The sequence below is a fragment of the Meriones unguiculatus genome, chromosome 20 (assembly GCF_030254825.1).
Source record: "Meriones unguiculatus strain TT.TT164.6M chromosome 20, Bangor_MerUng_6.1, whole genome shotgun sequence".
NCBI classification, from domain to species: Eukaryota; Metazoa; Chordata; class Mammalia; order Rodentia; family Muridae; genus Meriones; species Meriones unguiculatus.
The window spans coordinates 30,566,834-30,593,509 of NC_083367.1; the positions used below are offsets into that span (position 1 = coordinate 30,566,834).

The 26,676-nt window shown below is 39.2% G+C and overlaps 1 long non-coding RNA gene across 1 annotated transcript in view; it reads left to right on the top strand.

Moving 5' to 3' along the window:
• The first annotated feature begins 1,148 nt into the window (after window positions 1-1,148).
• Window positions 1,149-26,676, top strand: part of LOC132649458 (uncharacterized) — a 29,604-nt gene continuing 4,076 nt past the window's right edge. Inside the window, exons 1-2 of the long non-coding RNA XR_009587902.1 lie at window positions 1,149-1,285; window positions 2,216-2,331. This is a non-coding gene — a long non-coding RNA (uncharacterized LOC132649458). The remainder of the gene's footprint in view (window positions 1,286-2,215; window positions 2,332-26,676) is intronic.

Genomic DNA, 26,676 nt, shown 5'->3' on the forward strand with positions numbered 1-26,676 from the left:
TGAGCTCACAGGGACTAAGGCTGCAAGGGCAGGGCCTACATGGGTCTTCACAAGGTCTTCTACATATAAACTATGGTTATTATCTTAGTATTTTTATGGGATTCCTGATTGTGAGAACAAGTGGGTCTCTGACTCTTTTGCTAGCTCTTGGGACTCTTTTCATCCCATTGGGTTGCAGTGTCCAACTTTGATATGAATGTTTTTGCTTCATCTTATTTTAAAAATCCACATTGATTATCTCTTCCCTAAAGAATTTAATTCTTGTATTCTGTTTGTGATTTGCAAATATATAACTATTATATTTTCTTAAGAGAGAGAGAGAGAGAGAGAGAGAGAGAGAGAGAGAGAGAGAGAGAAATACAAGGCAAACATTTCTACCTAGAGAGAAGAATTTCCAAGTCAAGCAGAATTCCTAACTTCACAACTAATGAAAAGAAGAAAAATACTCATAAAGATTAGCAACTCTACATGTCCTCACAGTTTTCATGCTCGACAGGCTCCTAATAAGATATATACTTACAGATTTTGGAATAATGCTTAAAAGCAAGAACTTTCAAAACCATGATGTGACAATAAAATTTTCAGAACTTACTCTGTACACATTAAAAAAAAAAAAATGTTTCCCAGCATAAAGGAGAGTAGTGGGTGAGTTTTCAGAATGTTTTAATTCCAGAAGTTGTTGGTAGATATACTGCACTAGACTTGTCTTCTGCCTTTAGCTGAGAGATCTCTAATACAACCCCACAACAATGATTGTAATATTGAGACTGGATTTTTCTCTTGTCTCCTACCTTCATCCATCACTGGAGATTAATAACATGCATGAAATTCAACTCAGGAAGAAAAAAGGCAGATGAAGTGGAAGTTTCTGGTTTCTTTGAAGACTCAGTTGAGTCATGTGATATTTTGCTAAAAGCAGTGTTGTGAGAAAGCATGTGATGTTTTGCTGGAGACTGGCTTGTGAGAGGGCGTGTGTTGTTTTGCTGTGGGCTCTCTTGTGCGAGGGGTGTGACTTTGGCTGGTGGGTGGACTTTGAGAAGAGAAGATACATAGAAGCCCACAGACAGTGAGACATTGCTTTTTGGATCGATATCACTGCTCTGATCTTCATGCTTCCACACTTGATTTCGTAGAGAGAATCATTCCAGAGAACTTCTTGTGGGCAATCCAACTGAGTCTTGAAGATTTTGCTGACTTGTCCTGATCTTCTGAATCCTGCTGATTCATGTTGCTCCTTGGTGTTGGCCTTTGGACTGGACTGCTGGTATCCTGAGGATTTGGTTTGGTAATCCCCTAAAGTTTCATTGACCCTAATCAGCAGGAAGTAGATAAAAGAGTTTTCCCTACTAATTTGCTACCTAAGGTCAGGGCATCGGAAGGGAGGCAAAGGTGTTTAAGAACCCTAAATAAAGTAGGTTTGGTGAAAAAACCTGCAGATTCAACATATTGTGTACTTTCAGAATGGACTGATTTCAACTTTTAAACAAATTAGATTCAGGCTGGGTTCCATGGTTCAGTCTGGTAAAATGCTGGCTATGCAAGCCAGAGACCTGAGTTTGAGACCGTGGGTCTCTTAACACTCATGAAAAATGTTGGCCACAGAGATGTACTGGAACTACAGAGACAGAAGGTTCGCTAGGGTTTGCTGGCCAGTGTGGATGAGCTCTAGGCTTCCTGAGAGGCTGTCTCAAAAATTAAGCTGGAGAGTGATTAAGAAGCAACTCTCCAGAAGTTGTCCGTCTGACCTCAGGCATGTGCACACCTACATATGATAATAGAAAGCCATTTCTGAGCCTACCAAGTACAGAGAGGGACCTACTGTCAACCTTTAGCCTCCCCATGCACAAGACACACACTCACAAATACATTTACACATGAGTTCATGTAGGAAAAAAAACTTGAATTCATCATATCTGTACAATGAATGCAGTAAAAACATTTGCTTATATAGGATGATTGCTGAGTGAAAAGAAACTTTCTTTTGTTCTTAGAATTCTTTACTGGACACCAATTCTTTACAAACACAAAACGTCGTTAGATAATGAGTCTGGGATACAGTGTGACTACAGCAAGAGAAAATTTTTAGCACTGAAGCGAGGAAGGAAGCATGCAGTCTTTCCAGTAAATCGGGAGGTGTCTTTGAGGTATTCTGATCATGCTGTAGAACTCCAGGCAGTTGGTGAAGTTCAAGAAGGCTCTCTCTTCTAACTTTTAGACAGAAAGCTATGAGGCAGGAAACAGCTGGGCACCTGAGCAGGAGCAGTGAATGAAGCACCTGAGGGAGGGGCAGACCCACCTTCTGGGAGGCCAGTGGATCAAGAGACACCCAAGGTGAGTCCTGAAAGAAGAAAGAAGTGGTTTGTTCTCAAGCTCCTTTTAAACTTCTGCTCCGTGGGTGGGCCTGGGTTTGCGGGTGTCGGTAGCCAGAAGAGACCGGGCCTCACTCAGATCAGTTTTCGGTTTTCTGTTATCCTCATCCCCTTTCTCTGCGCCATTCTGGCAATATTGCATCTTTAGTGGTTAAGCTCTGGGGCAGGTGGCTATTTGTAAGGTGACTAATTAGATAAAGGGACAGATTTGCGCCAGGATGCAGATAATGCATGGAAGTGTGCCAAGGCCCAGAGCTCCGGAGTTTATGACCCCCCAGCTGCCATGGTGACCATGCCTTTTCAGCCGGAGAAGCTTTTTGTTGTGGGCTAGGAGGTAATGCATAAGGCAGAGCCAAGCGAGCTTCTTTGTGGCTTGAAACGGAAGTGAAGGGGCAGGAAGGCAGCAGGGCATTAGCCTTCCCATTCGCGCCTAAATGAGCAGATGGTTTTGAGACTTCTTTCTTCTTGTGTGTTAGAGACGGGGAAATGTCTTTCTTGTTTGCAATTTTCTGAGGAATCTGACTTTTGGAAGACCGCGTATTCCCTAATCTTCTTGTGCTAATCTCTCACTTCGAAGCTCCCACCCTGGGATTTTTGATCTGTTATTCTTATTTTTCTTTTTCTCTTAAGAAGAATGTGTTGTATGCTTCAGGGTGATAACTGGAAACAGCCGGAGATTCATATTGTATTCTCATGCTTGTTACAGTGACAGCACTCTAGAGCTGGAAGACACCTTGGAGCCAGGCACTCCCAACATTCCATTTCCCCAGGACTGTCTAATAGTCCGGGTGTAGTAATTAATAGGCCCTCTTTTCCCTTTCAGAAGTGACCCTGTCCATCTAACAGACCCAGCATCTTTTATAATGAACAGCAAGCTAAGAAGTCAGAGACAGAAATCGACAAAAACACGGTTGATATGAGAGTGGGTGACATAAATGATTAACTGAATCTTGGCTGGATTGGGAATTAAAATAAAGACTGCAGGTTGTTGAAAGGTTGGAGTAGGTGATACAGGGAGGGATGGCCAGAACACTAGAGAAGGAACAGGCAGATTAAGTGAGTCATAGGATTAGAGACCTCTAAGGTTGTAGGGATTGAAATGTTGAATTTGTGATTTCACTGGAGGATTGATAGTGTGACCTGTGTTTGTGGAGTTTCCCACAGAGAAATAACGACCCATTCTAGTATGACTGAAAGAGAACTTAATAAAGGGACATTTTATAGGGATAGAGGTGGGATAAAATTTAAAAGCCAAGAAGAAGGGATGGTGATACACTCAGGAAATAGTTCTGGTGGAAAGCTAAGCTATTTACATCCCTAGATCTGAGAAGAAAGGGGGAGGAGTTTTTTTTTTGTTGTTGTTGTTGTTGTTATTGTTGTAAGAAGGTGCCAAATATGGCAACCCCTGGGCTGTTGTAGGTGCTCCACCTATAGTAGATGGATGCTGTGATTGCCAGAACCTTGGTTGGCACAGGAAATATGGGGATGGGATCATTGCCGCCTCTTGAGATTGTCTACTAAGATCTTCTGCTGATCAAACATAACTAGGAATCAGAAATAAAACCACAATTACAGGACTGGAGAAATGGCCCAGTGGGCTAGAATGCTTACTGAGCGAGCAGGAGGACCTCAGTTTAGATCCAGGCACAGACACACCCACCGGTCATGCCAACAGGCAGGGGCCTGGAAGTAGAAGTTTCTTGAGCTTTCTGATTGCTAACCTAGCCTCAAACAGCCAAGCAGACAAAGCCCCTAAAGTGAGTTCCAGGTACATAGAGAGACTCTGTCTCAAAAGAATACGATGAGGAGCAATAGAGGAAATTGAACACCCACACAGAATGTGCACATACACTCATATACCACACACACACACACACACATACACACACACCCAAATAAAAAATGAATATAGGATGGTAAGAGCATTTTGGTACTAAAACTGAGAACGTGTTCTGTCCCTGGAACCACATGGTGAAAGAGAACTAATTTCACAGTGACTCCCACAACTCACCATGACAGTGTACAGAGTACATATAACAAAGAAATGTAAAACCTTTACAAATCGGAGTTTTGAGGGTCCATCCTCAGCACTTTGATGAATTTTGAAAAGAGAGTTGTATTAGTTTTCTGTAGATGTTCTAGATGATAGGGAGATATGCGGTGTAGAAAAAGTATATATATTTACTAATTTATATGTGTTAACTGTCATGGGAGAATTATAACACATCATTACAATGTTACAAAGAAGAACAGGAGACAGCCTAGGACTCGGAAGTCTCATAAAATGTGATTTTGATGTTATCTGCATTGTATTTCTCTTATTTAAAATCTTTTCACAGGGCATTATAGAGAAACAGGGACTGTGTATAATTGAACCTTAAACAACTAGAAAACCAGAGAAAATATATGAAGTAGAGGTTTTCAAATATGGTCATCAGGAAGCTCAGAAGAGTGGTTTCCCATGAGAAAAGGAATAGATAATAAAGGGAGCCCTTTGACTGGCAGTTTTCAGGTTGGTTGTTTCCAGGCTGAAGTCCTGGGAGAGTGGGAAGATAGGAACTGGGTGCCTTATTGAATTAAAGAAGACGATTTATAGTTCTGTAAAGCCAGAGTAAAATTTCAGTAAGAAAGAAGTTATAGAATGCGAAAGAACTCCAGGGATTTGCAGAGGAGTTTCCTCAACTGCCAGATTGACTACTTTTCAGAGCATTCGCACGAGAGAGCTATTCCATGCTGAAGAGCCACTGAACCGTGTGAGTAGAGCAATTCAACAGTCCTTGGAGCTTGTGCTGGCTAGTTTTATGTCAGCTTAACACAGGCTACAGTCATCTGAGGGGAGGGAGCCTCAACTGAGAAAATGCCTGCAGAAGGTCAGGCTGTAAGTAAAGAAGCGGTGTCTTAATTACTGATCAAAGTGGGAAAGCCCAACCCATTGTGCCTGGGGACACCCCTGGACTGGTGGTCTCAGGCTCGATAAGAAAGGAGGGTGAGCAAGATGAGAACACCAAGCCAGAGGCAGCGCTTCTTTACAGCTGCTGCCTCAGTTTGCTCCTCCTGGTTCCTTCCCATTTCGAGTTTCTGCCTCGGCTTCCCTAAATGGACTGTGACTCCAGATAGGTAAGCCAAGTAAGCCTCTTACTCCTCAAGTTGCTTTGGTCATGGTGTTTCATCCCAGCAATATAAACTCTAACTAAGACCTTTTGCAGGCTGGGAAGCATTCCTGTTGCCATCAGTCACAGCTCAAAGACCACCTACTCTATCCAAGCTCCTCTCTAGACAAAGCTGTTAGAGGGGTTTCAGTTGACTGTAGAATAAAGGCTGCTCTGGACTTGCCAAATATGGAAGCAAGCATCGCTAGACTCAGAGGGATGCATAATAGATATACTGTACCAGAAAAAAAAATTACGATACCAAGAAAATACAATAAAATGCAACAGCCAAATACGATTATACAAATGGTTATTCAACATTCAAACAAAGAGAAAACCAGGAAATGTAAGGTAGAGAAAATTAGGGGCTAGAGAGTTATTTCATCAGTAAAGAGCACTGATTGCTCTTTCAGAGGATCTGGGTACAGTTTCCAGGACCCACATGGCATTTTAGAACCATGTGTAGCTCCAGATTAAGGGGATCCAATGTTCTCTTCTGGCTTCCACAGGCACACAAGTAGTGGTGCACAGATAGATACAGGGAAAACACTCAGACACATAAAAAAAATAAATAAAATGAAAACAAAAACCCATATCAAACTAAAACAAGAAACAACAGAAATAAATAGCCCAGAGGTGAGATTTATCAGGTAAATACTGCAAAACTATTACTAGAAATATGCCCTCTGTTTTTAAAAAGATAAAGGATAATATGAATGGAATGAGGAGAAAAAGAGAATATGAAAACACTGCAATGGCTATTATAGAGTCAAAAGATAAATGAGAGGAAAAATAGGTAATGTTAAATTAGACATTGCAGGTGAAAGATATTAGTGAACTTAAAGGTAGGATGAAAGATTCTACCCAAAAACAAATTCAGGAAGAAAAATGGTTGACAGTAGTAAGGTACCAGCCATCTGTATATCACAGTGTGAAAGATTATCAAGGCATTATCCTGATCATTATTGGGCTTCCAAAAGGAGGGGGCATCAGGTATGTAGTTAAGGTAACTGATGAAAATTTTCAAAATTTGGTGGAAAGTTGAACCAGGCACAGTGAGGTGTGCTTTACTTTCACCACTTGAGAGACTCAGGCAGAAGGTTTAAGAATTCTAGCCTAGTCTGGCTTGTCTCACCCTCTCCTTTAATGCAATAAGACAAATTTACAGAAGTGAAAAGAAATCACTAAGGGCACTTAAAAAAATTAAGTTTAGAAGTGCAAAGGTAATAATGTCAGACGATTTGCTCTCAGAAATAATGAAAACAAAGAGAAAGTAGGAGAACATCTTTATTTGAAAGAAAAAAGTAATAAACGGAAGAGACATTTTTGTACAAGGGCACAAAAGCTTTCATACAACAAACACATGCTAAAAGAGTCCAGTAATCACTGAGCAACATGTCAGAAACATTAAAGGAATATATTTAGGTGAAAGAAAAATTGTATCAAAGAGAAACCTGGACCTACAGAGGCTGAAGAGCTCTAGAAAAAGGTATTTATATGGAAAAATATAAGTAATTTAAAGTAACTGTTAAGCAGAAATATGACAAGCAATTTCTATAATTTTCAAAGTATTCAGAGGTTAAAAGAAAATGCAATTAATTTAAAAATTGATATCACTTCATCCAAAATATCTAAAACATTGCCGTTCCCATCTTCAAACTTATCTTAGTTTTCTTTTTCTTGAGATTTTTCTAAGTGTAGATGTTTTGTTTATACCTACATCTGTGCATCATGTGTGTGCAGTGTCCACAGAGGCCAGAAGAGGACATCAGACACACCCAAGTCTACTCTACCCCTGGGAACTGGAGTAGCTCGTGGTCCTTAGCCACCATGTGGGTACTGGTAATATAATCTGTATCCTCTAGAAGAGCAGGCAACTCTTCAGCCTCTTAGCTATGTGTCTCATTGCTGTGACATTTAAAATACCTGACCAAGTCGATTCAAGGGAAGAAGTTTTATTTTGGCTTACAGTTTGGTACATAGTCCAGCATCTCAGGGAAAGCATGGCAGCATGATAGAGTTCCAGTCATGTTAGATCTATAACCAGAAGAAGAGACTAAATAGAAAGCGAAGCCTGGCTATAAAATCTGAAGACGTGCTCCCAGAGACCCACCTTCTCCATCAAAGCTCTACTTCCTGAAGGTTCCCCAATCTTCCCAATCAGTGCCAAGAGTTGGAGAGAGACCAAGTATTCAAACACATGAACCTAGGGAGGAGAGTTTTGTGTTCAAGCTACCGCAAAACCCCATGTGTACGTAATACTTACCACACACTGCAACCCATTTCAGTCACATTTCGATGCTCAGCTATGCATTACCTACAAGAAGCCCACTAACTGTAACAACTACCAAGACAATAGTGAAAGGATATAAAAAGGTATTTATGGAAATTTTTATTAAAAGACAATTATAGCTGCCATATTAATATCCAAATAGATTTCGAAATAATGAAAATACCAGGGACATTTCATAATTATTTAGCGGTAAATTCACTAAGAGTACTTAATAAGTACAAATATTAATGCATCCAAAAATGGACAAAATCAACAGATACAATTGGTTTTTTAAGCAGCTGTATGTTGACAGAATAACAGAATACGAATAAGAAACATCGTCAGATCAAGAAGACAAAACAACCTAGTCTAGTTCTCCTGAGTGACATTATGGAACAATTCATGCAACAACAGCACAAAAACAATATGTTATTTTAAATATCTTTGAGAACTTAACTGAGATATATCACATTCTGAGCCATAAATAAAATCTCAGTAAAAGATTGTAACCATACAAAATTTATTTTTAGTTAATTACAATGTCTTCAAGTTGAAAACCAGTAATAGGAACACATCTATTCGAGAAAAAAAAATCTCAAAATACTTGTGAGTTATCAGGTTCCATTGGAGATGGTGGGACATCATAAGAATATCAGGAAAATGGGCTCAAATAAAAATTGCAAAGAAAATTAGAAATTATTTTGAACTGGGGTTGTAGAGGCTCAGTCAATGAAGTCATTGTGCCTAAGTGGGAAGACATGAGTTTGGATTTCTAGTATCCACATTAAAAACCAAATAGGTGGCCATCATCTTTGTCTGTAAGCTGGGAGTCTGTGGGGATGGAGGCAGCAGAGGCATGCAGATCCCCAAGGCTTGCTGACTAAACAGGCTATAAAATTCATGAATGCCAAGTTTTAGTGGGACACTGTGGCTCAGGAGACATCGTGGAAATGAATGAAGAAGACACATAAAGTCAATCTCTCACTCCCACAAGCATGTGTACCTACACACACACACACACACACACACACACACACACACACACAGAAAGAGAGAACTATTTTGAAACTGAACAAAAATGGAAACATGGAGTTTTGGTATGTAGGCTATATTGAAAGATAAAAATATAAGACATTTGTTGGTATAATGTTCTTGTGGAATGTATACAAATTGCCCTTGTTCATTCAAATGCTAATTTCTCTTCCCCACTATCTGATTTCAATCCAGACATTGTATTGTGATGCTTATCTTAAGCATCACCTGTTTCAAGTTTGTGTAAACATGCCACCATTTATTCTCTATATTGTCAATTAAACAACCAGCCCCAATGCTGAGGAATGGGAAGGATAGGGTGGGACATCCTGGTCCAGGAGGGAGAGAGAGAAAGGGAGTAAAGAATCTGCAGGAGAGGCCTTGGAACCACATGCAGAGATGAATCAGATCTACGATGTGACTAAAAGCAAGTATAATGGGTGAAATCTGAATGATAGGCAACTATGCAGGCGTGGAGGTTTAGGATGGAGTAACTATTGCCGGGAATGGTGCTCTAGGTTAATTAAATAAATCCCAGTCTCTGTGTGGTGATTTGGTTATACAGCTGGATTAGAATTAACCGCTGATTAACTAAACGGTAAGTCAATAGTAAGTTATTAGTAACTAACAACAGGCATTCCTCTTTTTATTTGTTTGTCAAATTAAAACAATTTAATAGTTACTTTCAGTTAACTTGATTAAAATAGTTAAGGCATTGTTTTGTATTTCCACCTTAGGAAACTAGGAAAAGAAGACAAATGAAATGCAAAGTAGGCAGAGGAAAAGAAGATTAGAGCAGTAGTCGATGAAAGAGAAAAATGAATGAAATAAAACATTTTCAATAATACTACCCCTATGTATCCACTCAAAAAAAAAGAAAAAAAAGAAAAAAAAAGAAAAAGCAATGTAAGCACATAGAAAGTGAACCAGAGTATTCAAACCCAGAGTGGTTTTCTTTACATAACTAATGACTGGAATGATGCTTGGAAATAGAATAAGTGATAGTGGCGTGTTTTCATGGTGAACAATGACTTAGCAATGAAAAGAAGAATCTACTGACATGTAGAAGAACATAGATGAGTCGTAACAACACTGAGTTTAAAAACACCCAGAATTCCAGCTTCTCTGAGTGTGCTACAGTGACAGTAGCAACAGATGAATGGTTTCCAGGGCCCAGTGAGGAAAATGAGGAGGAGATTGGATGCAGAGGGGTAGGAATAAATTCAGTGATGATGGAAATATTAAACATCAGGAATTTGATAGTAGACACACGACTGTAAGCACTTTCCAAAATGTACAGAGTTAGTCACTAAAATAGGTATGTTTCATCCTTTGTAAAATGTTTTTCAGTAAAGACTGATTAGAAGAAAGAGAAAACTGACATTATGTGACATTTCAGAAGTTTGCTTTTAAAAATTATACAAATGCACATGCTTATTTTAAAAAGGAGATGGCCAAATGAAACAGAAGGATATGAGAGGTCTTCAGATTCTAATTGGGGGGGGGTGCTACTGAAATAAATTTATTACCCCAAAATTTAAGAGGGATTTTAGCAGAAATGAACTAAATTTTTTACTTATTATTATCATCATTAATTGTTTTACACAATTGGACTTTATTACTTAAAAAATCTGGGGTAATAAAATGTGTGGATTTTCCTTATTTCTTTCTTACTTGTTACATGTTTTTATGCAATTAGATTCTTCTAATTTGTTTAGCCCTTTGGATAAATTTTCAGATTTCACCCATGCTTTGCTAAAAGTGAAGCTGTTGAAATGACTGCTAAACTAAAGCCTAGCAGGGGCTGTTTCTGCATTTTTCTGTCCCTAACTTCTGATGACACCTGACTGGCTTCTCTGTGTACAGCTGCTGAGAGAAATCCTCTATTTCTGATTTTAAAGGACTTTGGCTTTTTCTTTCATGACCAGCCCACAGTATGTTTTCTGTGTAGCTCCACTACTTAAGATCTTACAGAAGTAGACTATATCCACGTGTCTCTTGGAGTTCATGCATTTAGCATCTTCTTTTAAACACGTTTGCTCTCCCCAGCGCTCCCTTCCCCCTGGGTATTTAATCATGTATACGACAGGCCAGCATTATATGTGATTCTCCTAGCGATGCCATCTGGTTTCTCTGAATGGGGATAGATGGAGGAATTTATTGACTTTGATCATTGCACTATAACAAATACAATTATGGCATGGGAAATTTCCTACTAGAGTTCAAGAGAAAATGGGGGAGCCCCCTCCTTCGGATGATTTGTGTGTCCGAATGAATCAGGAGGCTTTCCCCAGATCCCATCCTCTTTCATATGTAATCATGGAGATGATGTGTCCATGTGCATTATTGGTAAAGGATTTCTCTCCTCCCCCATCTCCAGGCAAATAATCCCCCCTTTAAAACAGAGGGAACGATTTAGCAGTTGAAGTGTTGACTTTGAAACACTTAGACTTGGTGGCATCTTTCAAAGTTTCATCAGGATTGACTTAGTCCTTCATTCTGGAAATATCATAACCACATGGACCCCTAAGTCATTACAGAAGAGTCGCTTTCATAAGAAATCCCAAACATGGGGGCCCTGTTTTCTCTGAGACTATTGAACATGCCTTACTATATACACTGAGAAGCTAAAATTCTGACTTTAGTTATGCCTGGTAGATTTCAGAATTTTAAACAGGCAGTGGTTGCTGAACATGGAGCCTAATTCTTAACTATAACACTATACTGCTTTCATGCAGTTAGTGCTTTTTTATTTCATAATTTAATAGGAGCCTTTATATGAATGAATAGTTTTCTTTGTTTAACTACCACTGTGTGTTATTTTCTGAAACCATAGCAAAACTAGCCTTCTGCTTACTTTGTGTTTGAAAAAGGGGGAGAAGCCAACACTGCCTTGTAAAAGACAATCTGAAGTTACTTTTGATGTACTGTTTCCATAAGAAGGAAGGAAGGAAGGAAGGAAGGAAGGAAGGAAGGAAGGAAGGAAGGAAAGAAGGAAGGAAGGAAGGAGAGTACTGTCAGGGAGGTGGATGCTCTTTGGGGACAGTCCCTGTCAAATAATAAAGGATGGAGGCCTCCTCAGTCAAGCTGGCTAAACAGTGTTATTTCAAACATTGTGTTTGAAGGAGATGCTTAAAGAAGGAAGCAAGAGGTCCCAGCAAGGGTCTCTGGAATACAAGAGAATGTGTTTGTGAAGGCCACAACCTGCTGTGAGCTTGCCAGGCTCTGTCTGCAGAAGACACAGACAGATTTGTTCACTCTTGGCAGGATGGGGCGAGTCCTGTGGTCATACTGTTCATCAGGTACCTCGGTCACCAAGAAACACTGGCGCTGGCCTAGTCCAGGCCTCAGCTGACAATCCCGTCAAAAAAACGAAACAAAACAAACAAACAAACAAACAAACCCCAGAAAACCAGAAAAACAAAACAAAACAATAAAACAATAAAAGTGCAGCAGCAAGGCTCCTTCGTTCCAGTGACACTTAAACTGCCACGGTTTTGTGTCTCTTGGCAGCCACGAGGCTCTGGCTCTTGTCATCCCAGGAGTCTGGCATCTCCCACCGTTGGAGAGCTGCTTGGACAGCCACTTTCGCAGTCTTCCCTGGAGGTGCTCTCCTCCCGGCCTTCTGGGTGCTGAGTCGCTTGTTTCTCATGTGTTTTTCATCTGTGGGAGCCTGCTTGTGCTCTTGTCTGGTGAATCTCTGGCCACTTCTTCCAACCTTGGGAACAAAGGGGGTTCTGATAAGTGTCTAGCAAGCAGCTGATCTCTATTAAACAATACACGCCTTTCTCTTTCTTTTTTTTTCCAATTCCTAACATCTCGGTGGTTGCCAATGACATTGTGAGCTTCTCATCCAAACACCGCTATGGAACGGGATCCTGTGAGCTTTCTTTATGAAGGAGCCAATAGGTCTCAATACCACCCCTTTCTGGACATCAACCATCACCCCACTGAAAGTTCTGGGCAGGACATTGTAATCAACCAGAAGAAAATCCAGTTGCTCTGCAGTGGAAAATGGAGGTCTGCGCTCTGATCTTCCTACTTTGCCCTCTACAGAATTAAAGATTAAACATGGGAGCAGGCTTTCTGTTACGAAAATTTAACAAGCCGTGTGATTTCAATAACTTTAAAAAATGTTAAAATTGTGATGGCGGGTCGGGCATCATGATGGAATGTCTTCTGTGTTCATGAAGGGGGTCTGTGGATCTTTTTCTCATTTCCCGTGCATTCCTGACGTTGACCAACACGGACTGCTGGCTCAGGCTCTGACTGCATCTGCAAACTTAGACAAAGTTTCAGACTATGCAGCAGCTTCAGTCTTGTCATCTTTGAAATGGGGCTATCATAGCCTCTCTCCTAGACACATTGGGAAGATTTAATGATAGAATCTGTTGAGCCAGGTACTGGTGGCACACAACTTTAGTCCCAGTACTCAGGAGACAGAGGCAGGCAGATTTCTGAGTTCAAGGCCAGCCTGGTCTATAGAGTGAGTTTCAAGACAACCAGGAGTACATAAAATACCAGTCTCAAAAAAAAGCAAAACAAAACAAAAAACCAAACCAACCAACCAAACAAAACAAACAAACAAACAAACAAACAAAAACCCAAACCAACCCCCTCCATACAAGAATCTGTGCACGCTGACCATGATATAGTTAAAAAAAAAAAAAGTCGGTGTCAGTCAACCCACTTTAGTTCAGAGCTGGGGGCAGGGGGTTAGATAACCCACAACAGAGCTCCTGGCCCCATGCTTGATTCCCAGTATCTCAAACAAAACAAAACACCCCTGCCCTTTGAGTAGGAAATTAAAGCTTTGAAAAATTCCACCAAGAAAAGCTGTAGTTGTGTGGCTTAGATTGTTGTATCGTGCCACTCTGCAAGGGTGTCTGTGTTCCTGCCCCAACTGCTTTTGATGATGAACTGTTAATCGTGAGTGAAACGAACCCTCTCCTCCCCAAGTTTGCTTTGGTCATGGTTTATATCACAGCGATAATAGCCCTAATTGAGACACTTGTTCAAAATATTTTGTAATTTTTATATTTTTATCAAGTTGAGAAAATGCTTTTCTAACTTTAGTTTGTTGGGTGTATTTTTAATTTAATTTAATTTTATTAATTACACTTTATTCACTTTGTATCCACCCATAAGCCCCTCCCTCATCCCTTCCTGGTCCCACCCTCCCTCCCCTTTCTGCATGCATGCTCCTCCCCAAGTCCACTGATAGGGGAGGTCACCCTCTCCTTCCTTCTGATCTTAGTCTATCAGATCTCATCAGGAGTGGCTGCATTGCCAGCTTCTGTGTAAGGCTGCTCCCCCCTCAGGGGGAGGTGATCAAAGAGCAGGCCAATCAGATTATGTCAGAGGCAGTCCTTCTTCCCATTACTATGTAACCTACTTGGACACTAAACTGCCATAGACTACATCTGTGCAGGGGTTCTAGGTTATCTCCATGTCTGGTACTTGGTTGGAGTATGAGTCTCTGGGAAGACCCCTGTGTTCAAATTTCTGGTTCTGTTGCTCTCCTTGTGGGGTTCCTGTCCCCTCGAGATCTTACTATTTCCCACTTCTTACATAAGATTCCATGCACACTGCCCAACAGTTGGCCATAAGTCTCACGCTTTGACTTTGTTTTGTTTTTTACAAAAATAATTGACAAGTAGCAACTCATATTTATGGAGTATGATGTGATGTTTAATATATATTCATGGTAAGATTATATCAAATAAATCAGTATACTTACCACCTTATCAGCATGTTGCTCATATTTTGTGGTGAGAAATGATGACAATCTACTGTCACAGAAGTTTTGAGATACAGAAAATATTATTATTGCTAACAGTGGTCACTACGCTGTGAAATAGACCTTGAAACTATCTCCTGACTAATAAAATATACACCAATTATCTAGCATTTTTTCCCACATCCCACTGTCCCCCATCTCAAGCCTTTGATGAACATTAGTCTACTCCCCGCTTATGCTTAGTTTTCACATATAAACGAGGTCTTGCGATGTTTGTTTTTCTGACCTCACTTACATCATTTAGCACCGTGATCTCCAAGTTCAACTATGCTTTTGAAGATGACAGAGTAGCCTTCATTTTAAAGATTATATAGTATTACAGTGTGTGTATTTGTGTTTGTGTGTGGCATTTTTCTTATCTATTAATCTGGGGTGGGAGCTAATTTCTCAAATATATAAAGATCTCAAACTACCGAATAACAAGATCTCAAACAACCCATGGAATGTATCAGAGTGAATAGTTTTCAAAAGAGAAAAGATGGATAGCCAATAAAGAAAATGGAAAAAACAGCCTCGCATTTCCAGTCAACAGAGACAATGAAAGTTATAATCACAATGTGATGTAATACCACGCAAGCTAGGATGCCAATTAAAAATGATAAGAGTTACTGAAGCTATACAGAACTTCAAACATTCATTGACTATTGACAGAACTGTATAGAGAATGTTATGTGGAAGACGTTTCTTAGGAAAATATGAGATAGGCATCTTTGCTATACGATTTAACTTTCTACTTCTGGGCATATCCAAAGTAATTTTTTTTTTCATGAAAATTGTTGGATTATTTTTCCAAGTAGCTTCTGTGTCAAGATAATCCTGTGCTTGTGTTACTATGGTACGTTTCATTGAATGACACTTGATACATTGTACCAACTTATATTACTCAGATAAATCCCACCTCATCATCAAACATAATTTTATTATGCTGTTGAACTGTTTGTAAATATTTTGTTGAGAATCATATCAAAATTATTTTATGGGGATATTAATAATCATATTTTGTGTATTTCAGAGCTTGTGTAACAGTAGATTGTCAGGAGTCTTATCGCAAAGATGAGCAACAAGTTGCGAAGGCATGAGTATGTTAATTTACCTGACTTAATCTTTCCATGAATATGTATTAAACATCACATTATACTCCATAAAAATTGTGCGCTTTCATTTTGATAATTTACTCTGCTCTTGGTAATAGATTTAGATTGGTTTCAAAAAGTACTTGTGAAGTATTTTCTTTTTTGCTACCTCAAAATCAGCTATAGCACTCCTGGGCATATACACAAAAGATGTCCCACCATTCAATAAGGACATTTGCTCAACTATGTTCATAGTAACTTTATTTGTAGTAGCCAGAATCTGGAAACAATGTAGATGTCCCTCAAAGAAGGAATGAAACAGAAAGTGTGGTACATTTACATGATGGAATACTACTCAGCAATTACAAACAAGGAAATCATGAAATTTTCAGGCAAATGGGAGGAGCCAGAAAAGATCATTCTGAATGACGAAACCCAGAAGGAGAAAGACACACATTCACTTATAAGTGGATATTAGCCATATAATATAGGATAAACATAATAAAATCTATAGTTCTAAAGAAGTTAAACAACAAGGAGGACCCTAGGGAAGAGGCTGAAACCTCACTCAGAAGGGCAAACAGGATAGACATCGAAAAGTAGGAGAAGACAAGGAACAGACATGAACCTTCCACAGGGGACCTCTGAAAGATTCTACCCATCTGGGTATCAAAGGAGATGCTGAGACTCATAACCAAACTTTGGACAGAGTGCAGGAAATCTTATGGAAGAAAAGGGAGGTAGGAAAACCTGGAGGGGACAGGAACTCCACAAGGAGAATAACAGAGCCAAAAAACCTGGGCCCAAAGGGGCCTGCAGAGACTGATATTCCAACCAAGGACCATGCATGGAGATGACCTAGACCCTCTTCTCAGAGGAAGCCCATAGGCTGCTCTGTTTCCAAGTGGGTTCCCTAATAAGGGGGACTCTCTGATATGAACTCAGTGGCTGGCTCTTTGATCACCTTCTCCTGGGGGTTGCAGCCTTGCAAGGACACAGAGAAAGATGATGCAGCCAGTCTTTATGAGATAAGCTAGGGTCAGATAGAAGGGGAGGAGGTCTCCCCTATCCAGAGAACTAGGGAAGGCCATAGGGGGAGAAGAGGTAGGGTGGGTGGGACTAGGAGACAAGGGAGGGGGTTGCAGAGGGAATACAAAGTGAATAAATTGTAATAAATAAATAAATTATAAAAAGAATTTGTGAGGGTTGGTGCTAATTTTTGTGTGTTAAAAACTTGGTAGAATACACAAGTGAGGGCATTTTTAGGGAAAATGGGAATTATTAAAAAAGTTAATTTAATCTCTTGATTTGGTTTAGGTCTATTTTGAATTTTGTTTCTCCCCGGGTTGTTTAAGAAAGCTGCATTTTCTCGGGAATTTGTCCATTTCATTTAAGGTGTCTAATTTGTTGGCATATGGCTATTCTAGTTTTTCTTGTACTTATTTCCTTAAGATTGGGAGTAAAGTCCCAGGTTCTTTTCTAACCTTATAATCTGAGACTTTCCCTTCCCTGCTTTGCTATCCTGGTTGAGGTTAAGGAAGTTTGTTCATCTTTGTACAGATCAAAATTATGATTTTATTGATTTTTTTCCCTCCAAATTTTCTGTTGTCTTCATTTCTGTTCTGTTATTTACTATTTAATTCCTTTGATACTTTTTTTCTGGGTTTAATTTGTTCTTCACTTTCTATAGTTTCTTGATGTGGAAGTTCAAGTTACTAATTCTTTTTTCGAGATGGTGTTTCAAAATATGCTTTCCCTTTGGCACACAACATTCATTCACCTCACACATTTATATACATTGTATTTTTGTCTCCATTCATCCCAGTGTATGTAATTTCCATGTGATTTCTTGTTTGACTCACTAGCTAGTGCGAAGTATGTAAGCTTCCTGCATGTTTGCAAATATTCTTTATTATTATTATTCTTATTAATTACTGTTATTTGTTAGCAAAAGTAGAACTGAAATTCTTATTGGTGTTAAATTATATTTCTTATTTTTTCTTTAGTGTGTATGGGTTTTGGTCTGTGTATTTTGGGGCTTTGTTGTTGGGGGCATATAATTATGTTTATAATTATATGAATTCTGATTAGGGATGAATCAAACCTGTCACAGATAAAACCATATATGAGTTCATACAATTTCAAGTGTGGAGCTTACTATCATACTTATATATTCCTTGAGAAAAACACACAAAAATCAAATTACTTTCCAGAGTGGAAAAGCTGCTATTTATTGCTGGAGACAAGGTTTAAATTGGCATCTTCAGGTTCATATCAGGTACACAGCTCTACCTAGGACCCAGCAGCAATAGTTTATAATTTCAGTTACATGCATTAAATTTACAATGATTTAACTCTTACGTACCTTTACCCTTGTTTACTTTCATAGTTCTTTAAATATAGGACTATATTTAATATAGGACTTTAAATATAGGGTAGCTGAGAGTGTCTTTTGCTGTTCTACAGATGAAATGGCCTTCGTGTTAGCTTAAGATTTGACAATAAAAGAGTGAGTGAGTAGCTCAAACAATGTACATTTATTTTTTTATATTTGGAAAGAATGAGATGTGTAGGATCAGTGAGAACCTACTCCTGACTTGAAGGTAGCTGTCTCTCACAGTGTCCTTGTTTGATAGAGAAAGAGCATATGTCTGTTCTTATGAAAAAAACCAATTTCATCATGGGGTCTAACTGACTTGATTTTATCAAAAGCAATTACCTACAAAAGCCCCATTTCCAAATACCATCACATTGAGAGTTAGAGGGTCAACCTATGAGTTAGGGATGCCATAAACTTTCAGTTCATTATAGCATCTTTTCTAGGATGCAATTCACATACTTCACACATTGTCCATAACTGATCTGAAATGCAAATAAAGAACAAAGTGAGCTTCATGGGTGCTTTGGGATGAAACTGCCAGCCCTTGAGGTAGGAATATACTGCTAGCTTAAGGAGCAAGGAGAGGTTTGGTATAAGTAGAAATGGAAAGAAGAGGGCTCTAACAGGCCTGGGTGCCTTCGGGTAGCATAGGTGTGATGGTTAGAGTTAACCACAGATTGGCTCTAAAATCACCTGGGAGACTGGCCTCTGGGCATGCTTTTGTTGATGATCTTGATTATGTTAATTAGGGTGGGAAGACCTTGCCTGATGTGGGCGCCATGCTTTGGGTTAGAATGAATTGAAAGGAGAAAGTGACCTGAGTATAAACCTTCCTTGTTCTGTTTCTGTGACCAACGGCCTGAGGCTCCTGCTCCTGAGTCTTCCCACGGAATGTAATGTGCTCTTGAGCTGTGAGCTGAAATACCCCATTTCCACCTAAGCTGGTTTGGCCAGAACATTTTGTGGTATAAACTCTCATTGTATCTGGAGAGTAGGAATCACTGGCTAGTTTGAGCAGGGTGAAGCCAGCCTAGGCTTGTAAAAGATTACGTGGGGTTTGGGTGGAAAACACAAAAAGAGTGACAAGGGTAGATAGCAGGGAGCCAACCTAAGAAAGTAGTCTTTCCTGCAAGCTTATTTGGACAGTGTCGGTAACATGATTCTAGAAAGGGCAGTAGAAATGCCAACCATCTGAAGTTTCACTGGTGAAATGGAAATCAAATAGGCAAGTGACATCTCTTATTTGTTTTGATTTTGATTCAAAGAGAATTTATAGGGTCAGTGTAAGATGTATACTGAAGTAAACTCTTATTTATCATTAAGATTAAGGAAGCTATGCTGGCCTTTAGGATAGCTTGTCTAATCACATTCTTTTCTTGCCTTTCATATGTCGCCATCACTTCACCTTTTTATCATTCTCTTGTGCTTCTTTCTGAATTTAAGTGTGGTATGGTCAGCTTACAGTGTCTGCTTTCCCAGTTCCTTCCCATTTCCCTCCCTTTTGAATACCTACCCTTTCTCTCTTGTTAGGAAAAAAAAAAAAGGCATCTAAAGAATACTAAAATAAAATAAAATAGAACAAAAACAATGAAACCAGAAAAGGACAAAACAAAACAAAGCAAGAAAAAGAGCCAAAGAAAAAGCACAGGAAACAAATATAGAAGCAGAGACACACACATTCTCTCACACAGAAAACTGCAAAACTGAAAACCTTAATATTAACAGAAAGAACTTAGAGGGGTGGGGGAAAGATGTGAGACAACACCATGAGACAAAAAAACCTCCAAAAAATGCTACTGAGTTTGTTTTGTGTGGCCATCTACTGCTGGGCATGAGGCTCACCCTCAAAGGGTGGTTCGCTTATCCAGTGAGACTCCAACTGAAAAGTTAATTTTTCACTTGCGAGTGGTTATCAGTTGGAGATACCTTCTGGATAAGGAATGTGGGCTGTGCTTGCTTCTCTTCACACTGGGATGGCATCTGGCTTAGAACCCTGCATGTCCTGATGTGTCCCAGTCTCAGTAAGTTCATGCGTGCCTCTGTCACTTTATGTTTGGGACGCCTTGCTCCCTTGGTGTCCTCCCTCCTCTCTGGCTCTTTCACTCTTTCTGCACCCTTTCCAAAGTACTGACTGATGGGAGGATCGTGAAAGAGACATTCCACACGGGACTGATATTCCAAAGTTTCCCACTCTCTGTATAGTGTCTCTCCGTGGTTTTACATGGTGGTTTACATTTTTTCAGTTTCTGTATATTGAACCATCCTTACATTTCTGGGATGAGGTCTTCTTGATCATGGTGAATGATCATTTCGGTATGTTCTTTGATTCAATTTGCAAGTATTTTATTGAGAAATTTTGATCTGTGTTCATAAGGGAAATTTGTCTGAAAATTTCCTTCTTTGTAGGGTCTTTGTGTGGTGTGAGTATCAGGGTAACTGTGGCCACATAAAAAGAATTAGGCCATCTTTCTTCTGTTTCTATTTTGTGGAATAACTTGAGTATTGAGTTAACTCTTATTTAAAAATCTGGTAGAATTCTGCACTAAAACAGTCTGGCCCTGGGTTTTTTCTGGTTGACAGACTTAATTACTGTTTCTATTTGCTTGGGGATTTAGGTCTATTTAAATTGCTTATCTGATCTTGATTTAAATTTGGTAGCTGTTATATATCAAGAAAATTATTCTTTTTTTTTTTTAAATTATCCAATATGGTAGATAAGTTTTGTTTTGTTTTGTTTTGTTTTAAGCATGTCCTTATGATTCTCTGGATTTCCTTGGTGTCTGTTGTTATGTCTTCCCCTTTCACTCATAGTTTTGTTAATTTGGATCTTCTCTCTGTCATTTCATTAATTTGACCAAGAGTTTGTCAGTCTTATGGATTCTCTGAAAGAACCAAGTCTTCGTTTCTTTGACTCTGTGTTATTATTTTTTGTTTGCTTCTGCTTTATTGAGATCAGCCTGAGTCTGATTATTTCTTGATGTCTTCTCCTGTTGGGTGTGATTTCTCCTTTTACTTCTAGGGCTCTCAGGTGTGCCATTAAGTTACTAATACGAGACTTCTCCTACAGAAGTAGGGGCCTAGCGCCATGCATTTGCCCCTTAGGGGCACCTATATTCTGCCCTATACGTTTTCATAGGTGGTGTTTTCACTTTCATTCAATTTCCAAAATGTTTAAAGTTGTTTCCTTGGTTTTTATTTTGACCCATTTTTTTTTTTTTTATTCAGTAGTGAGTTGTTCAATTTCCATGAGTTTATAAGCTTTCTGTTGTTTTTGTTGTTGATATTCAGCTTTTACCCATGGTTGTCAGAGAGGATACAGGGGATTATTTCTTTCTTTTTTTTTTTTTTACTTGTATCCAAGTATGTGGTCAATTTTGAAGGAAGTTCCATGAGTTGCTGAGAAGAAAGTATATTCTTTATGTTTGAGTATAATATCCTGTACATACCTGTTTGGTCCATTTGTTTTATGACATCATTTAGCTTCAGCATTTCTCTTTAATTTTGTCTAGTTGACTTGTCTATTGGTGAGGGAGGGTTGTTGAAGTTTCTCACTATCACTATGTGAGGGACAATATGTTTTTTAACTTGTAGGAGTGTTTTACTTAGGTGCCTTTGTGTTTGGTGAATAGTTGATTAGAATTGCAACAACGTCTTGGTATCTTATTTATTTATTTATTTGATGATGAGTATTCATTCTCTGGCTGATTTTGGTTTGAAGTATACTTTGGCAGATACACTGGTTTGTTTTTTGGGTTCATTTGCTTGTAATATATTTTTCTAATTTTTTACCCTGAGATGTCTAATCTCGGTAATTTTATATATATATATATATTTATATTTATTACAGTTTGTTCACTTTGTATCCCAGCTGTAGCTCCCACTTCATCCCCTCCCAATCCCACCCTCCTTCCCTCTCTCATCTCCTCCATGCCCCTACCTCAGTCCACTGATAGGGGAGGACCTCCTCCCCTTCCATCTGACCGTCGCCTATCAGGTCTCTTCAGGACTATCTTTATAATCTTCCTCTGTGGCCTGGTAAGGCTGCCCGCCCCCCCTCAGGGGGAGGTGATCAAAGAGCCAGCCACTGATTTCATGCTAGAGACAGTCCCTGTTCTCCTTACTAGGGAACCCATTTGTAGACTGAGCTGCCACAGGCTACATCTGTGCAGAGGTTCTACTAACCTTGATATTAAGGTGTGCTCCATAGATTCAGTGGAAAGATGGACCTTCTTTTTTTTTTTTTTAATTCATTTTGTTAGTCTGTGTTTTTTTTATTGGGTAATTGATGTTGAGAGATATCAGTGAGCAGTGTTTGTTAGGTCCCTTTGTTGTGTTGTGGTGGTACGAGTTTTCTTCCCCCTTTTAATTTGCTGGTCTGAGATGTTTTATTTTTTGTGTACTTAGCCTCTTCTTTTTGAAAATTTCCTTCTAAATTCTTCTGTACGGCTACATTTATAGATAGATAATTTTATTCTTATTTTGAATCTTTCTCCATCTGTGTTGACTGAAAATTTTCTGGGTGTAGTAGTCTGTGTTGACATCTATGGTCTCTTAGACCACCTCTGTTTAGGCTCTTATGGCTTTTAAAATCTCCATTGAAGAGTCAGCTTTTATTCTAATACGTCTGATTTTATATGTTACTTGATATTTTTTTTCCTTTGGAGATACTAATATTCTTACTTTGTTCCGTACATTTAGTGTTTTGATTATTATGTATTATGGGGAATTTATTTTCTGGCTTAGTCTAGTTGGAGTTCTTTATTCTTCTTCTACCTTGTTAGAGACTCCTTTCTTTAGGTTGGTAAATTTTCCTCTAGGAAATATTTTCTGTGCTTTTGACCTGGATTTCTTCTTAATTTTCTATTTCCATTATTTGTAGATTTGGTCTTTTCATAGTCTTCCAGAGTCCCAGGATGTTTTGTGCCTGGATTTTTAAAATATTTTATATTTTCTTTGACTGAAGTATCCATTTGTTCTATCTTGCATTCAGTGCTCAATATTCTCTAATATATCTCTCATATTCTGTTGGTGAAGCTTGTCTTTCGAGATTCTGCATTTTTTTATTTCCAGTTTTGCCTCAGTTTGGTTTTATTCAGTGATTTTATTTCCACCTTCATAATCTTGAACTTTTTTCTTCATTCCATTTCATTGTTTGCTTCCGTTTTCATACATTTCATTAATGGATTTAGTAATATCCTCTTTATGTCTTTGAGCATATTTATTATAGGTCTTTCGAAGTCCTTGTCTTATGCTTCAGCTACATTGCTTTTTCAGGGCCTTATGCAGTAAGCTTGCTTGACTCTAATAGAGACATATTATCCTTGCTGCTACTGGTTGTTTTTACAGTGGCATCTATGCGTCTGGATTTAGGATGATTGTAACTCTAGGTGTTGATATCTGATCTTGTCTTTGTTGGGTGGGTATTGTGTTCTTTAGTTTCTGTTGTCCTTTCTGCATCTTAGGAGAGTGTGGTTTTCGTGGTAAGGAGTGCTTCAGAGACCCTGTCAAGTGGGACCCTAGGGGTCCAGGGTAGAAAGTGTTTCTAGGTATTGGGAGCTGACATGAAGGAATGGGGATGGGTTAGAGTGAAAAGGATGGTGCTCAAAGGGCCCCCCAAAGGGAGGAAAGTGGGTCTACCAAGAGCATCTGCATAGTCATTGGGAATGGGGACAGAGAGGAAAGAGGTGTCAGCAGGCGGCCTGTACAAAGTTGGTGAGACTGGAGAATTGGAAGTGGGTGTACAGGAAGGAAACTAAAGATTGCTAATCTAATTCCTGGACTGAATTGGCTGTTGGGTTTCCAGGGAGTCAATATATCTGTATTTTACAAGTCTTCTAAACTAAGTAGTAGCAGCCACAATTATTATGTTTTTAAGTTTGGAAGTGTGTGAACTCCCAGTTTTCTTTTATCTATCTATCTATCTATCTATCTATCTATCTATCTATCTATCTATCTGTCTGTCTCAGTGGTTCTTTTGAGTCACCTGGCTCTACTGATACTACAATGTTTTTTTTTTTTTTTTTTTTTTTTTGCCTCTACTCTCTGCCCTTTAACTGACTTGCTCAGTTTCATGCTTTCCACCTTAGTATCTTTGCCTTCTTGGTCTTGTCTTTTTCTTTCCTTCTGACTTTTCCCCCACAGTCTCTCCTTCAGTGGCCATACATTATTGCTTTTGCTTAATCTCTTGGTTCTTACTTGAAACCTCAATTCTCTTTAATTGACACTCTGGATAAGTGTCCCTCCATGCAATGTCAAGCTTTAGGAGACTTTCTTTGTATGCAGGATTTGGTGGCTTGGATAGAAACGTTCAGATTCCAGGGTATAGATAGAGAGATGGCTTAATGTTTAAGAGAACTTGCTACACTTGTAGATGATCTGGGTTTGGTTCCCAGCACCCTGATGGTGGCTCACAGCCACCTCTAATTCCAATTTCAGTAAATCCGATACTCTCTCTGACTTCTGAAGTCACCAGACATGTGCATGGCCAAACCACTCACACATATAAAAATACAAATAAATCTAAACAAAAGTTCTGACTGTGGTAATGATACATTGAGAAGAAACAAACAAACAAACAAACAAAAACAAAAACACCAGAGGCCGGGAAGGTAGTGTAATCAGCAAAGCGCTTGCTGCTCCAGTTTGAAGACCTGTATCTGATCCCCAGAATCCATTTTAGGAACACTGAGTGTGGTGACATGTGTTTGCAATTCTTGAGCTGTGGAGGTGAAGACTGTCAAAACCCTGGGGCTCAGTGGACAGTCATTCTCCTTGACAGTCATTCTTCCAAGCCAGTGAGAGACATGTTTCCAAAAACTCTTGAGGAAGGATACTTGAGTATGACCTCTTTCACATGTGCATGCTTTCACATGTACTTGTACACACATGCACACACACCTGCACACATACAAAACGGAAAAGGATAGAGAGGATCTTGGGAAAGATGGAGGACTTTCCCACCGCCGCAGTATTGCCAAAGTAGAAATTTAAAAATTTAATGATTATCTAAAGGAAAGAAACAAAACAACACAAAAAGTTCAGACACACGCATCTAGTACCTTGGGTAGATATGAATTTCATCTGAAATAATCATACTTGTAATTTCCTTGTATTGGGGATTTAACTAAGTGTTTGATGATTTTGAGTTCCCATCAAAGTTAAAAAGTTCAAAGATAATTAGATGTATCTTGATCTTGCAAGTGTGTTGATCCAATTAGAATTACAGGGTAAGTTGATAGAGAGCAAGAAGTATTATAATATAATTTCCCCATTATTGCAAATAGCATAATATACGTTCTAAAATATATGTTTTTCAGAGTTATGTTACAGCAGTCAGTCTCATTGTAGACATGTTTGTCTGAACTCTTTCAAATAAAAGCAATTTTTTTCAGAAGAAAGTGTTGTTAAAAATATGGTTTTTATAATAGGTTATGATGTACAGTGCCAACTTATTTGGGGCGTAGATCTTCTCCTGTATGCTTGAAGAACTTATTTTATTGGCCTGATCTCATTGTCTCAGCTGGAATGGGGAGACTAACTTGCGAAATGTATTGTGAGAACAGGAAATGGAAAACAACTCTACAAGTGCAAAGAACGGGAAGGCATTTCTTTATTTGCATCAGTCTGATGTGAAAATTTATTCTCTGTCCCAACATATAAGAAGGATGACATCTGAATATTACATCCTGTTTTGATGAGTTATAGGAAGGGATGTTGAAATCAGCTCTGAATTTTCTTTTCTTGTGGTGTGTGTAAATGTCAGTGTTATTGCCCATTTGTGTGTGTGTGTGTGTGTTTCTTTTCCCTACATGAGTGCCTTTGTATTAAAGACTTTCTCCAGGATCAAACACTTGCTTCACTGGCACCATTACTGAATTTTCATCAGCCAGACTCTTCACATATACGTTACAGGAAGTGAAACCCCACCATCACACACACTAAAACCATAGCTGGGTCTTGGCACCTCATTCCCAGCAGAATCTTGACAGAGAAGGTAAACAACCTTGGTAGCACTAATTATGAAGATGACATGGTGGTGGGAAAAGGGAGATCAAGCAGTACCGGGAGGACAGAGGACGTTCTCCCTAATTCACCTGATAGAGAAGTAGTGAGAGGAACTAGAAGGGGCAGAGCTGCAAGCCACAGGGAAGTTGGAGAAAGAGAGTGCTCTTTTAGTCAGGGAAACTGTTCTCTTCTGGGCAACTGGAGATGGTCTGTGCATTTGTGAGGTTAGTCCTGCAAATGGGAGACTGACTCTGTGGGCTTGGTGGAATGTGCAGAATGTGTTTGATCAGTTTCCCCACTTAGGGCCGAAGACAGGAACGTAGAAAGAATGTGGTCAAAATAGGCTGAAAGAAGCAGTGAAGTCCCAGGGAGTAAATCAGTTTGGGCTTAGATTCTACAGAATATCCCTGTTTAAAATCTTTGAAGTTAAAAAAAAAAAAAGACTCATTGTAATTTTCAGTGTCTGAACAGTTCCCAGGGTACTGTAGAATATCTACCAGCATGAGCAGATCTGCTGTTACTCATTCCTCCCCCACCCCAGGCACCTCCCAGAATCATTAGGAAGTACAGCAAGGAAAGAAGGATAATTATGGTCTT